A 15,344-nucleotide genomic window follows, 5' to 3' on the forward strand; every position below is an offset into this window, starting at 1 on the left:
CTGACAAAGATGCCTTGATCATTGACTTGTTAACAATGCACAGGTAGCACAGGTTCAGGGGGAGCATTAGCCTTTACATACATTCAGCATTGTTGGCATTATGGTTGCTGAGTCCAACTATGACTTCAAATATTTATACCATTTGTTACTCAAGTCATGTAAACATCTAGGAAGTGATAGGAGTCCTCTTAGAAAAATGATGTAATTTGTATCCCCACTTTACATGGGATGGATGATGTAATATTTCTTGTGTTTGTCATGTATAAACAATTGGTATATCCCCACTCGGTTGGGAGGTAGATGTATGTATGAGTCATTGGTGATAGGAAGGTCATCCTCACATAGTTCAGTTATAGAGTCATGTTATTCTTCTAGAAAAATTTTTGCAGACTCTGCTTGTACTTAGGAAGAACATGGATGGTTTCAGTACATCTCAGCATGTACAAAAGGGAAGCTCAATCAGAGATTTCAGCATGTACTCAGGGGGAGCATGACCAGCATAATGTATGTCAAAGGGAGAAATTATCTTGGTCCACCCTTTGCCCTTGATGTCAAAGGGGGAGAGTGACTTGGTGTTGTTGCTGCCATCAAGTCCAAAGGGGGAGATTGTTGGAATTATGATACAGGTGTTGTCCTTGATGGCAACTTGCTCATATGAAAGATCACGGTGCAGCAGGTTAACAGCAAAGAATTACAGATCAGACTACAAAAAATGAAGAAAGAGAGGTATATGTAGGTTCACCTTGACCAAGCTGTGTATACACGTAGGTTCACTGAACACAATTAGCGTATACGTACACACGCACTTTCACAGAAAGAAAAGCGTGTATATCTTGGAAAACTAATTTTTTGGTTCGAGGTATTTGGTCCGAGGTATTTGGTCCAAGGTATTTTGATCCATGGTATTTGTCCAAGGTATTTGGTCTGAGGTATTAAACCTAGGTATTTATTCCAAGGTATTGGTCCTAAGTGGTTTTGGTCCATGGTATTGAGAAAGGCCTAAAACTATATAAGGAGGAGAAGATCATTAGGCCAAGGTGTGCAAGTATCGAATATCTGATGAAGTGTGAGATCTAGTATGCAGGTTATTGGCTCATGGTGCTTTGCTTGATCTGAACCAAGGAAGAACCTTAGTAGTTGATAAGGGATAAGATCTAATGATGGATCGGGATCTTAAGACTTGAAATGAATTATCATTATGTGGTTTGATCATGTATACTCTAGATCTGAATACTTATGCATGTGTTATTCTGTAAATGTTATAACTGAAGTCTGGAATAGCTACAAAATATAAATTAATATTTACAGATGTGTATTCTGGTTGGCTTTGATAAAAGCGCGTATACACGCTAGTTCGACACATGGAAGTAGCATATACCTTATGAAGTATGTTTCAATTGTTTTTGTTTGTTGTTGCAGAGTTCTGGGTTCTGTTTTGGGTTCTGGTGACTATATTCTGGTGACAGTGTTCTGAATGATCAGATTTAGGTTATGGTGATTGAGTTTCAGTGATTGGTTGATGCAGATGTACTTGATGATTGTATTGCAGTTATGATGTTGTTGATGGGTCCAGTATGAAAATTGAATGAAATGTGGCCTTCAGATTGTGGTGTTGTGTTCCAGGAGTATCCAGTCTGAAAATTCATGAAACGTGGTCCCTGGTAGAAGAGTGGAGTTTTCTATAGGCTGGCACCTACGTACTAACATATTGGATAGTACAGAGCTAGGGGGTTGTAGCTCCCTTCCAATAGTAGATGGAGAACGAGAGAAGGTTGTAGCCTTCTACAGGTGGGTTCCTGCGTACTAGTATAAGTCTGCACTAGTACAAGATTGTAAACAGATTTTCTTATTATTAAAAGAAGACAGAGATGACAGCAGCAGGTGGTTTTTACCCACATTGGGTTTCCACCTTATATCTTGGTGTTCATGTGTGTTGCTTATGTGTGATGCTTTATTCTGCTTTTACTGCACTATCTAATAAATCTCTGATACACTAGTTAAAGTTCTATACATGATAAAATGTCTAAATCAAAAGTTTTTTTTCATATACGTTGGTTTCTTAAAGTACAGTTGTGTGTACACGCTAGTTCACTTAGTTGTAGTAGCGTATATAAATCTATTTGGGAAATTAAAATTATTGATCTGACAACACTGATTCACCCCCCTCTCAGTATTATTTCCAACAATAGAATCACAACCTGGGCTCAGATGCAACAAGCCTTCAACAACAAGTATCGAGACTATTGCAGGTCCAAAGACACTAAAGAGGAAATTTTTAGGATGACCTTGGGGCATAATGAATCCCTAGAGGATTATGAAGAAAGATTCCAGCTTAGTTACAAAAGGGCCAAGTGCACACTTGATCCTGAGTCACTGAAGCTAGTCTTGCTCCAAGGGGTAAGAGAATATCTTCTGGATACCCTAAACCTGCTAGCAGGAGGGGACATCTACCAACTACCTTATGAAGATATCAAGACTATCTTTAAGAACCATTCTAGGGTAGCTAGGAAAAATGGTAGGGGTAGTCAACCAATGGCCATCTCATCCTCTTCCAACACATCCATAAAAGGTGAAATTGGAAATATGCTAGAAGATTTCAAGAGTGAAATGTTGCAAACCCTTTCCCTACAGATGGACACTATGCACATCAAGAGAAAGCAGGAGGAAGCAGAGAGAGAATTAGCCATCTTCTACCCCATATGCACAAGGAGGCACCCTAGGAATGAATGTCCATTAAACCTGATCAAAATCTGCTCGGTGTGTGAAGAAAACCCCTCCATAGACAAGTTCCCTTCTCTGCCTGAACTAAAAGTTGTGTATCAGGGAACTAAAGGGGTGACTGAACAACTCTACTAAATAAATCAAAGGAGACCCCATGTGCCTCGGCCATACTAGAAGGGCATGCAAGGTTCATCCCATGCATCTTACAACCCTAACCAAAACACATCCATTCTCTCTTGGGGGGCCCTGCTCATCACTCCTAGTCTACACCTTCTCCTTGGTCTTTTGCACCTCAATACCATTCCCAGCCAACCAACCAGTTATTTCAGCCATATACTCTACCACAGCCTTAGTGGAATGTACCACCCCAGGGGTGGAGGCCCCCATACAACAATGCTCCAGCTTTATTACCTTCACCTCCTACTCAACCACAACTTTTACACCCTGCTCTACCTAAAAAACCTTAGATGCATGCCTAGCCAAATTCGAACCTGAACAACATACAAGAACTGCAAGCATATAGTGGAGAGACACCCTATTCTGCTTATGCTATGGAGATTCAGGAAATCAACCTAAAATCTAGGAGAGTACTCCCGGAAAACCAACCTCCATCTCCACTTCTCCAAGCCATCAAGGATGTACCTATTTATAACAAATTGATTAAAGAAAGTGTTTCAAACATCCAAGGAGGCGAAAAATAGACACCCCTACCATTAATGTCATTGGACAGTTCTCCAACTTAATGTTGGGGCAGCTAATTTTCCCAAAGTATTTAGACCCTGGAAGCCCTGTAGTAGATATGCACATCAATGGCGCCATTGTCCCACACACTTTGATTGATCTTGGGGCTACCATTAATGTAATGACTAAGGACACCATGCTCAAGTTCAATCTCTAGGGTTCATTAAGAAAGACCAAAACAGTCTTACAACTTGTAGACTATTCCAAAGTAGCCCCTAAGGGGATTGTTGAGGATGTGATGGTCTGTATTGACTCTTGGGAGTACCCTGCAGACTTCCTAGTTCTCCAGCCTAAGGCCAAGCTTAGTGGTTATCCTATCATACTTGGGAGGCCTTGGTTAGCCACTGCAAATGCTTACATCAGCTGCAGGGTTGGAAATATGACTATCAAAAATGGCCATCTATCCAAGCAGTTGGTCTTGTACCCTCCTGCTCAGCCATCTTCAAACTTGACTTACCTTTATGGCTAGAAGAGGAGGAAGAAGATGAAATATACTCAGCCCAACTCTATACCCTAGAAACTGCCATTGGAGGAGGACAACCGGATGAAGATGATTTGATTGAACACATACTCCAAAGTCCAACTCTCAACACCTTGTCCTTAGAGGAAGTAGTAAAGGAAACCAAGAGAAACCATCAGATTGATATATGCTTAGCTTATTTAAACCCTACCCATCACCGTGTCAAAACAATAGAATTCAACCCTAAGAGAAATTTGAAAATCAACCTCTCTCTTTCTGTACACCAAGAAGAAAAGTTGTGCAACATGCCAAGGAAACATCTGGATGCTTTTGCTTGGAGTTACAAAGAAATGAAGGGAGTGCACCCCTCGGTGTGTACTCACCACATTTATATCAAAGAAGTTTGCAAACCATTTCGACAACCCCAAAGGAGAATGAATCCAACTCTCAAGGATATAGTCAAAGAAGAACTGCAAAAGTTGTTGGATGTAGGATTCATTTAACCTATCTCAGATAGTGAGTGGGTTTCTACTTTGGTTTTGGTCCCAAAGAAAAATGGGAAGTGGAGGATTTGTTTCGATTACAAAGAGTTAAATAAAGAAAAAAAGAAGGACCATTTCCCTCTACCTTTCATTGACCAAGTGCTAGATGGCCTAGGAGGGAAAATGTTTTTCTCTTTCCTAGATGGGTTCAGTGTTACAATCAAATCGAGATTAGCCCAGAAGACTAGGATAAAAGCACCTTCACCTGTCCTTAGAGTACTTTCACTTATAGGGTCCTTCCTTTTAGCCTATGAAATGCCCTTTCCACTTTCTAGAGGGCAGTCCTGAGTATCTTTGTCGAGCTAATCCATGATGCAGTAGAAATTTATATGGATGATTTTACACCCTATGGGTGTGATTTCCAAGAGGCTCTATCCAACTTGGGTAAGGTGTTGAACAAATTCATTGAAATGAACTTGTCCCTTAGTCCCGAAAAATGTGAGTTCTTAATGACTGCAGGGACTATTCTAGGTCATTCAATATCCCAGAAAGGACTGCAGGTGGACCCAAATAAGATAGCCATCATCCAAAGGGTCCCACCTCCACAAAAACAGAGGGATGTCAGAATTTTTCTAGGTTTAGCTGGATACTATAGGAGATTTATAAAATACTTCAGCAAGTTAGCTTCTCCTTTATTTGGGTTATTGGCCAAAGACTCTGAATTTTTATGGTCAGAAAGTTGTCAAGAGGCCTTGGACACCCTAAAGGACAAGTTGACCACTGCACCTATTCTCTGAGGCCCAAATTGGGCCCTTCCTTTCCATATACATGTTGATGCCTCTCATAAAGCCATAGGAGAAGATCTAGGCCAAATAGATGATAAGTTACCGTATGCCATTTACTTCATCAATAAGAATCTATCAAAATCTGAACTGAACTACACAGTGACTCAAAAGGAGCTCCTAGTTGTTGTGCATTCATTGAAATAATTTAGGCATTACATTACAGGTTACCAAACATTTGTACATACTGACCATGCTGCAATTAAATACTTCATGAATAAACCTTATGTAAATGCTTGGATTATTATATGGTTACTTTTGTTACAACAATTTGATCTAACAATTATTGATAAGCCTGGCAAGGAAAATGTTGTTGCAGATTTTTTATCCAGATTGACTTTTCCTGCAGGGGAGGAAGGAATGGTTCATGATCATTTACCGAATGAACACTTATTCACCATTTCAGTTCTCTCTCCATGGTTTGTTGACATAGAAAATTACTTGGTGTCTGCACAGTTTCCACCAAATTTGTCCTCCAAAGAAAAGAGAAAGATTGTGAGGAAGAGCACCCCATTCACTTGGATTGGGGGCAACCTCTTCAAACTAGGCCTGGATCAAATTCTGAGAAGATGTGTCAGGGAGGAGGAAGTATTTTGCATCCTTCTAACCTGTCATGATGGGCCTTGTGGAGGTCACTTTGCAGCCAAAAGGATAGCATTCAAGGTGCTACAAGCTGGTTATTATTGGCCCACTCTTCACCAGGATGTGAGGAGGTATACTAGTCAGTGTGATTAGTGCCAAAGGATGGGGAAACCTACCCCAAGGGATGAAATTCCTCTGCAACCTCAAGTGACTTTCGAGCCATTTGAAAAGTGGGGCATGGATTTCATTGGACCCATTGACCCTCCATCCAGGAAAAAGCAGTACATCATTGTGTGCACTGACTATTTGACCAAGTGGGCTGAAGCCAAGGCCATCAAAGAAGCAACATAAGAGAAAGTGGTTGAGTTCTTAAGGGAAAATGTATTTTATAAGTTTGGGTACCCTAGAGAACTGGTCACTGATCAAGGCAAACATTGTACATCTCACATGATTGAAAATTTGTTAAGTGAGCACAAGAGCCACCCACAAGCTAATGGGCAAGTGGAGGTAACCAACATAGTGCTGGAAGGCATTCTGACCATAGTGATTAGCAGCAGCAAAAATGACTGGGAAGATAGATTAGTTGAGGCCACCTAGGCCTACAATACCACCTGGAAGACCGCCACTAGATTCACTCCTTATGAGCTAGTCTATGAGAAGAAGGCCATGTTGTCCATTGAATTTGAATACAACACCTTAAGAATGGCAGCACAGCTAGATCTAGATCTCACCAGGGCACAGAAAGAGATATTTCTCCAGCTGAATAGGTTAGATGAGTTTAGGATGCAGGCCCTCCTACACATAGAGGTGACTCAAGTTCAAAGGAAGATTTGGCATGACAAAAGCATAAAGGACAAACAGTTTCAAGAAGGTTATTGGGATCTGTTGTATGATTCCATATACAAGGATTTTAGAGCCAAGTTAAGGATTAGATGGTTAGGGCCTTATGTCATAGAAAAATGTCATGATAATGGTTCAGTACAGATAAGAACCATTAATGCAGAAGCTATCCCTTTACTTGTCAATGGGTACAGATTGAAGGTCTACAAGAATCCCTTGTTAAAGAAAGAATTCATCAATGGCATCAGCAAGACAGTGATGGTGGTGGAGCAAGTCTTAGCTTCTACCCCATCAAGTCCCTAAAAAAAAAAAAAAACCTCCATGAGGCACCTGAGTCCCGATGTTGGGTTGAAAACCTCTTGAGGCGGCCCAATGGTGTCGAAAAAAAAAGGAAAACCACTCAGGTGAAAACTTCTATGAGGCAGCTGAGTCCCGATGTTGGGTTGAAAACCTCTTGAGGCGGCCCAATGGTGTCGAGAAAAAAAGGAAAAAAAATATAAAAAGATCTTTGGGTGAAAACCTCTTTTGAGGCACCTAGGGCAAGTAGCTAGGATGAAGACCTCTTGGACACAGGCTAGTTGTTTTCAAAAAAAAAATTAATAAAAAAGAGAGAAAAGAAAAAATTTTGAAAATGGTGTTTGCAAGTTAGCAAGAGGAGGATCAGAGCAACTTGAGATGAGTAGAAGGACCTATACAATCCATATTTTCATTCCTCCATCCCATTTTCTTCATTATCCCATCAATCCCTCCATTTATGAACTCCAGCTCAGTTTACACAAGCTCTGTGTTTTCTACAAGATTCCCTGAAAACCTACAAGATTTTCCTGTACAAATTATAGTGGCTTGGGAATCCCAAGAAAAGGGGCCCTAGAGTAAGGGGATGACTAGCCTATGTCAAAAAATAAAATCGTTACTCCACGACCTCATCACCATGCCTCCCATCACCATGATACCATTGCATCCATATAATAAGTCAATTCCAAAAATATTACAGTTTTCAAGAAGAAAAAAAAACAAATAGAAGAGGGTGAGAACAAAGGACAAGGGGACAATACCTGAAGGTTATAACTCTCACTTACCAATCACTAGACCCCTTCTCTACCCATGACAACAATCCTCATGCTCTAGAAGTAAAAAAAAGAATGAAAGTTTATGGGAGAGGCAGCTACAAGACATCATGTAGGTTTCCTGTAGGAAATCCTGTGGCAGCCTATCCCACAAAAGGAAATTTCATAGGGTTGCAGTCATCTTCAGCATAAAGATCCCAATGTCAAGGAAGCTCCTCCAGAGCTCAACAACAGCAGCAGGATCATCAAAATCCCTCTCCAATACCTGCACATGAAAGGAAACAAGCATCAAAATAGGCCAATATAAAAAAATATGCAGCAAATACACAGCACAGGGACATCATTCTCTAACACGCATCATCATCAAAGCATCTTACCCACAGGTATATCATCTTGTTTATGCTCTCTCATTAGCATGATATGATAAAAAATGTAGGATTATATAAGAGTTGGTCTTATAAGCAAAGGTGGCCAGTTAACTTGGCCACCTTCGGCTAGTTGACGAGGAGAAAATAGTTAGACCACTCCACACATGACAGCAATCAAATCAGAAGAAAAAGGAGATGAGGCCAAAAATGGTTAAATTATGGATGATCGAAGTGGGAGATGATTACGAGGTAAGGAGGAATGATGGAGTGATTGTGCGGCCAAGGGTCCAAAAGTAGGTGCTCATACTTAGGCAACCAACACACCATCCCACACGATTACCCATATAAGGAAATAAAACATTGATTTCCATGTAAAGGAAGCATTAGAAATCTCGAGGATTCATCAAAACAAGGTTTCTCTCGACCTCTTGAAGCAACATCTACAGGAAAGACAATGAGAATTTTGCATCATAGGGGCACCTACAAGATCCTACAGGATACAGAGCAGTCATCTATAGGATTATCAGTGGGCATTAAGGGAGGAGAGATCACAGGTTATCCTCATCAGACAGTAACCAGGAGGTAGGAGCTATACCTTCCCATATTTTCCAAGTTAAAAAAAAAAAAAGTCCTCCATTTTGTTAAGGAAATTGCAATCTAGGGGAATTATATTGCAGAGTCTCATTTAAATCTCTCACCCACTAGAATTCTCGAATTATACCCATACAAGCCTCCACACGTATGAGAGGAAATATGACAGGGGGTTTTAACAAGAGGGAACCTACAAACACAATAAGAATTCATCAGCACCCTCCTGTAGTATAAATCTTCACAAAGAACAATTGGATGGGTTTCTTTGAAAGAATGAGAGGATACAATGATGAGGTGGCTAGAGACTTTTCTCTCTCACTCATACCCCTCACTAGGACCCATGCCACTACTGTGGTGAAAGGCCTATCAGTATAAATCACCCCTGAAGTCATAAGCAGAATCACCACACTTCCTTTAGGATTTCCTTGGAGAAAAGAAGATAAGGGTAACAGAACCCTTGCAAAGAAGAAATTCTTTTTGGAATGGGAGGAGGAAATGGAGGACAAAAATGGGGTCAGAAGAGAAAACCTTCCATACCCTTGGAATGAAATTAGCTGCCACCTCATTAAATATATATCATGTGAAGGGAGATACAGTGTGGTGTATGGATACCATTTCAGACTTCTCCAAGAACTGAGATTTGGAGAAGACACACCTCCTCAAAACAGACTAAGTATACCCTACTTTCTTCTTCAATCAATGATAGATATGAGCATCAAAGTGCAGGAAGGAAAAGAACAACAAATAGCTCAGCATGGGTTAATAAAACTTATCCTAGAAGATGCTCTAAAAAACCTAAGACTCCCTATTACATGGACAAATTTCAGAGACATGCAAGCGGAGGGGGAAATTCAATCACTTGAATATGAAAAAATCCCCATTGTTAGTGAGAGGAATGAAGAAACAGAGGGAGAAAATGAAGAGGAAACAGAGGAGGAAAAGATGAAGAAAAGGAAGAGGAAAATGAAGAAGAGACAAAAGAAGAAACAAATGAACAAACTGAGGAACTGGAGGAAGAAGAGGAAGAGAAAGATAATGATGAGAAGGAGAATGGAAAAGAGGAAACTGAACAGAAAGAATAATAAAGGTTTATAGTTCAAGGCAAATAAGGGGAAGAATTACCAAGGGAATCTCCAAAACCCACTGAGAAAGAGGCAACAGTTGCTCTTACTTCCCTAAGTACACCTATCAAGTCAAAAGGGAAGAGGCAAAGACAAACCCCATTATACTTTACGACAAGAAAAAGCACAAGGATCAGGCAAGGAAGACCTCAAACACCCACCAAAATTCCTATTGTCATTTAAGACTCACAAAAGCAGTAAGAAAAGGTAGCTCCTCTTGAGAAAAAACAAGGAGAAGGATCATCAAGACAAGCCTCTCCCAAATCTCCCATCACTTATGTTAGGAGGCATGTAAAAAGGTCTGCCTCATCAAAGGGAAAAGGTCTCCTATAGGAGATAAAGAAAGACCTACATGAAGCAAAGACCATCCTATAGGAAACTCAGAAAATGGACCAAGAAGGTATCACTCAGCAAGAAACAAAGAAGGAAGATCCAGAACTGAGAGACCTAGTCCACAACCCAACCTCAACTCTTACTACAGGTTCATTGAAGAGGTTAGGGTCATCCCACAAAATTTTACCATCCCCTTATTATTTGAACTTGAAAATGAAAGGTTAAGAACACACAGATGGATGCAAATTGCCAAATCCAGAGTGGAGGATGTAGGCCACATGGAGGAGAAAGTAAAGGAGATGGGCAGAGAACTGAGAAACATAATGGATAGAGAGGCAATGATGAAAGCTTAGCTGGAAGCAAAGAATGCATGGCTAAGGGGACATTTACAAGAAAGGGAAAGCCAGTTGGAAGCTATGGCCAGTTTATCCTTAGAGGCAATCTAGTGTAGGATGCCAACAAATTCTTATGCCTTGTATCTTATTCCAAAGAGGCATTATGCCCTTCCAAGACTATAGATAATTCATTGATCTTTGTGATCAAAGCACCTTGGAAGATAGAGAAAAAATGTCCGAGTTTTACCTACACAACTTGGCCTTGATAGATTTGAGTGTGGGACCCAAATTCAAAGCTAAGGGACTTGCAATTGATGGCCTTAGCATCATGGATGAATCATGAGGAGGCAAGAGCTACAGAGATAAAGAAGGTAATGGAAATAGAAGAGACCAAACCCCTCATGATAAGAGTTGAGCAATCTAATCCAATGGTTGTCATCAACACCCACAACCTGATTGCAAATGATCCTAAGCTTGCACCTAGGTACCTTACTGCACAAGAGCAAGTAGTCACACACTTTGAAGACATGTTCAGGATGTTAGGAGATGACAACATGCAAGTTGTTTATCTAAAGATAATCTGAGGTTGTCATTGATGTCAACCCAAGCAGCACCAAGGATGAACCTGAACTTCCATGGCACATTGGGCATCATCATTCATGGTTTCTCATCTCATAACAATTATATGAATTCTCTACTCAAAAATATCTTTCTATCAGTATATCGCTATCCTCGTAATTCCTCACGGTTTGTAAGTTATTCAAGATTGAAGTTAGTAACCCAAATTAGTGGGCTAAAACCCCATGGGGTTGTGGCATGGCATTTATCATTGATTTTGGTCATTGAATAGTCAATAATTAATAATTTTTTAAGCTCCTAAAATCCCTCCAACGTTCTCTATAGAAGCCCCTCTCAACTCTATAAAAAGAAATCTCACATATCCTCCAAAACTAGTGATCGTGGCATTTTCGCTATAACTTTACTTATGCGAAGTCTTAGATGCTGAAATTAAAACCCATTTGTGCTGAAAGCCTAATACACGACGTGACTAAATTTCATATCTTGGTTTGCTATATTTTCAGAGATATGATTTGTGGCAGTTATGGTTTTTGCAGGCTCCTGAATTTCATCTCAAAGAGGTGACCTTGGGAAAATCGTCATAACGTTGTCTCTGAGAAGATTATTGGAATTATGTAAAAAGTGGAGGATAGTGCACGGACTGTAGTCTTATGTGTATCAATTTTAGAGCCTAAAGAGGAAATAGTGACACGTGGCACGCCGTACAAGTTCGCTCTACTGAACTAGTCCATAATTAGGTCATTGTGAGGGATTGGGAATAAATTTGCCTTGAAGAATCCAAATCGGGTCAAACCTATGGTATTGGCAAGAAGACTCAGAGGGATACTATAGGACCTAATATCACATATTGGGGATCAGAAATCATAGAGATACATAAGATTCAATATCGTACTCCTACAAGGCAAGAAAAAAACTAGATCAAGTGTTGTTAAGGGCTGCAAAGGACCAGACTTTCTAGGGCAGCAAAGAGCAAGGTGTAGCAAAATGATGCAGTAGAGGTAAGCTCTAGGTAAGTATATTTTGTATATGCATGTTCATCTCTTAATTGCATTAGGTTTTTTGTATTCTAATTTGTTGTTTTTGTTTAGCACTGACATATGCTCTGCAGGATGAGGTAAGTTTTGCTATTATCATGTCATGGGTATTTCCTTGAAGACTTTTTGCAGGTATTATATATTCATCAAGAGAAGACTCAATGCATAATCTAATTTTCTAAAGAGTGAGAAAGGGTAGCATGAAAAGAACAACAATCAAGGAGCAGAACAACAGCAAGAAGTTCACCACGTGAAGACTTCAAGTGGGCAGCACTGCATACAGTCATTATAAAAGTATCATTGTACAGAGTCATTGTAAAAGCGTCATTGTAAAATTTGTACAAGTGTTTATCTACCAAGAGTTGAAGAGGTAGTGTCGGGATGTCTAGGATTATCATTAGGTGGTTGTGTCATAGTTGGGGTTATGGTCTAGTGTGTCTTCTTCTTCTACATCATTCTATATCATTGTAAAGTGGACCATTTTCCCTGGTATGGGAGTCCATTCTTCTTTTATTCTTCTATAGGGTGGTGCTAGGGTGAATTGTAGCTCATTGGGTGTTGGGACATCCGTTCAGTTGACTATTGAAGAATCTCAGGCGTTGGAGCTTCCATCCAGTGGGAGCTAGAGAAGAATTCTTTTCTAGATTCTAGGAAGTTGGAGATTTCTTTTCAATTGGAGTTCAAGATTAAAGAATTATTAGAAAAGCGTTCAGGTGTTTTTTGTCCCAGAGGGGGTTTCCACCTTAAAAATTGTGTGCATTTGTGTTCGTTTTGTTATTGCTATCATTGTACAAACACTGATAATAATTTAAGATTAATTAATGCTTTGAAAGATTAATAATAATACTAATTGAAATAAATATTGATTCACCCCCCCACCCCAACAGTATTTCCAACATGTTCAGGCTGTTAGGATATGACAACATGCAAGCTTGCCAAAGGAGATGCAACACCTTGCCTTATAGCCTGAATATCATCGAATACCATTCTCCTCAGAAAATGAGAGAGGCACTAAACAAAACACCCATGTACAAGCAAGCTCTACAAAGACTCAAAGTCAATTGGATTGGCTTGAGACTCAGTCCACCACTGCTCCTAGGAATGTTGGAAGGAAGGAAAGAAGAGGAATAAAGAAAGCAGTGGGAAGAGATAGAGAGGAAGGAAGGATTTTATTCACAGGAAGAAGAAACTACAGTAGAAGCATGGGATGTCAGGGAGGCCATGAGAGCAATGAAGGACATGGATATAGATTAAGTTGCTCAGAGGATGAGCAACACTTTCAGTAGGGGGTGATGATGAGCCTCATCATTGGGTAACCCTATGGACCTTAATACACCATCAACTCTTCTCATAATTCCTTACATATTTTAATTATATTTTGCTTAATGAGATGAATAAAAGTAAGATGTTATGTCTAGTGGTCTAATCTGCATTGATTGCAATTTTTTTAGAGAAAATCATGGTAATTTTGGCTAATTAAGGGTAGAAACTCGAATGAGACAAGGAGGAGAGATTATAGGAGATAGATACTCTTCATTCAATCCTCACTCATTTGAATATTTCTCCATCAAATCACACTAGATCAGAGTTGCAAGAAGTCAAGTCATGAAGATCATGGGCAGCCGAGCCAGTGACAGATAAGAGCCAGTTCATCTTGAGTTTGGGAGCCAAGCCTCCCTATATTTAAGGAATTCATTGGAGAATTCAGTTTTATAAATAAGGAGACCTAGAGCCTCATTAGGATTCAGATTTTTTATGTAAGAGCACTAAGAATTTTCGAGTTCAAGTTTTGTGGAAAAACATTGCTATGTAATTTTTCTAATATGATAATGAGAATGAGAATTTCCTTGATCAAGCACTGAGTTGACTCAGAGGGATGAATCTCTTGGGCTAGGGCCCAACCCTAGAAGCAAAGTCTACTCTTCGTGTACTTGTATGCTTAGTTAATTTCATAGATTAATGGTTGAATTGGTTTTAGCATTATTTCATTGCCAATAGTTGTGAATTTGATTAGTTTGCTTCCATTTGTGCATTGCTTTAGCAATAGCTTAGAAAGAAAAAGGAATACCAAAAAAACTGATAGCAGGTGGATTTGACCTCACTCCTCCCTTCAAGGACCATGGTTTAAGGAAATAACTCCTATATAGCCCCAAAAAGACAGAATTATGATTTCTTATGGAATTTATGGTTTTCTGCTACTTAGGCCAGCATCTTTTCAGTTTTCAAGAATAGGATTCAATTGTCATTTCCGATATCTTCAGCCTTGTATTAGATCTCATAGTGTTTCACATTATTCTGCAAGTATTTCCATGCATGAACTAGGCAACTAGATAATAAAATTCGGTTTTCTTAAGTTCATTAAAAATCTTTCTTGTTTGACATGATTCATGGATAAATTACAGTGATTGATGCAGTGCAAGAGTTTCAATAGTGCAGGAAGATATCATGACCAACAACCCCAGCCTAACCTCATCCACACTTGATCACCAAAATCCACTAAGTCCCTCAACCAATTCATCATTCCATAAGAACAACATTCCAAGTTTGTTGATAAAATCCAACCATCTCATAAACTATGTTTTGATCTCTAAAGAAGTCCTAGCCACTCCCTTGCCTTATTTCTCCCACCATTCACCTTACCTAAGCCCTACACCACCTTCCAAATCACTCCTATTTCTATCAAACGGATCCTGTAGGAATATAGGGCATCCTGTAGGAGCATTAGGATATCCTATAGGAAGCATTAGGACATCTTGTAGAATGACCTGTAGTGGCTTGTTTTCAGGCTGATTTGTAGAAAAAGCATCCTGAAGGATAGGAGAAGACCCATACTTGCCTCCCAAGCCATCTGACCTTTCACCACCATCTCTAACCCACTTGCCACATCACCAAGAAGATTCAGCATTCATATTTTCACACAAAAAAAAGGACAAAAAGGAAAAAAGAGTTATTGTGTTCATTTATATGCACATCAGTAGAGTGTTTGGTTATTTCAGATTACATGCCTAGGACAATAGGATTACACACATGTTAACTTAGGATTATTTTGAAGAAAAACCTCTTAGAAATTAGTTAGATGAGTGGTGTGTTTAAGCATTTGATTTCAGTCTTTCCTTACTACAGTAGACAATATTTCAGTTTTCCCAATTAGTGCAAAATTCCCCTTTCCTCATTGGTAATCAAGCTTCTTCTGAATCAATAGAAGGCTAGTTTGAGAAACCATAGTGGTCTATCACTAGCTCAGCAGT

The sequence above is a fragment of the Pinus tabuliformis genome, chromosome 3_2, assembly GCF_031772625.1.
Source record: "Pinus tabuliformis cultivar Carrire ecotype Pingquan chromosome 3_2, CPIR1, whole genome shotgun sequence".
In the NCBI taxonomy this organism is placed as follows: domain Eukaryota; kingdom Viridiplantae; phylum Streptophyta; class Pinopsida; order Pinales; family Pinaceae; genus Pinus; species Pinus tabuliformis.